Genomic DNA, 1,341 nt, shown 5'->3' on the forward strand with positions numbered 1-1,341 from the left:
GAACACACGGACACAGGGAGGGGAGCACTACACACTGGGGTCAGTTGGGGGAAATAGGGGAGGGACGGTGGGGGGTGGGGCGTTGGGGAGAGATAGCAAGGGGAGAGATGCCAGATGTAGGTGATGAGGAGGAAGGTAACAAATCACACTGCCACATGTGTACCTATGCAACAATCTTGCATGTTCTTCACATGTACCCCAAAACCTAAAATGCAATAAAATAAATAAATGGGAAAAAAAAAGGAAAACAATACCATCTATAATAGCATCAAAAGAAATAAAATACTTCAGAATAAAGGTAAACAAGGATGCAAAAAATTTGTACAGTGGAAACTATAAAACAGTGCAAATAGAAATGAAAAAAGATATAAATAAATGAAAAGACATCTCATGTTCAGGGATTGAAAGACTCAATACTGTTACGATGACAGAGCTATCCAAGGCAATGTACAAATTCAATGTAATCCCCATCAAAATCCCAAAGTCACATTTTGGAGAAATGAAAAAGCCCATCCTAGAATTCATATAAAATCTTGAGTGACCTCTAACAGCCAAACAATCTTGAAAAAGAAGAACTAAGTTGGAGCACTCAAACTTCACCATTTTGAAACTCACTACAAGGCCACAGAGTAATCGAAACAATATGGTAATGGAAAGAATTAGGCTGGATTCTTACCTTACATTATATATGAAACCTAACTCAAATTGGGTTAGACAAAAAGGTAAAGGCTAAAACTATAAAACTCTTAAAAGAAAAGAAGCCAAAAGATTCAGGACACTGGATTTGGCAAGGATTTCTGGATGGCACAAAAAGCACAAGTAACAACAGGAAAAATAAAATCAGATAAACTAGACTTCATCAAAATTAAAAATTCTGTACATGAAAAGACACTATCAAGAGAATAGATACCCCAATTACGCTGATTTGATTATTATACAACATATGCCTGTATCAAAACATCACATGTACCTCATAAATATGTACAACTATTATATATCTGCAATAATTAAAAATACTTTTGTTTCTTGAGACAGAATCTTGCTCTATGGCCCAGGCTGGTGTGTAGTGGCACAGTCATGTTTCACTCTATCTTCAGCCCCCAGGGCTCAATCGATCCTCCCACCTCAGGTTTCTGAGTAGCTGGGACCACAGGTTACACCACCTCTCTGGCTACTTTTTTATTTTAATTTTTTTTTGTAAACATGGCTGTCTCATTATATTGCCTAGGCTGGTCTTGAACTCATGGGCTCAAGCAATCCTCTTGCCTTGGCCTCTCAAAGTGCTGGGATTACAGGCATGAGCCACCATGCCCAGTCACAAAAAGTTTTGTGTGTGTGTGT

Source organism: Cebus imitator, unplaced genomic scaffold (genome assembly GCF_001604975.1).
Source record: "Cebus imitator isolate Cc_AM_T3 unplaced genomic scaffold, Cebus_imitator-1.0 Scaffold858, whole genome shotgun sequence".
NCBI classification, from domain to species: Eukaryota; Metazoa; Chordata; class Mammalia; order Primates; family Cebidae; genus Cebus; species Cebus imitator.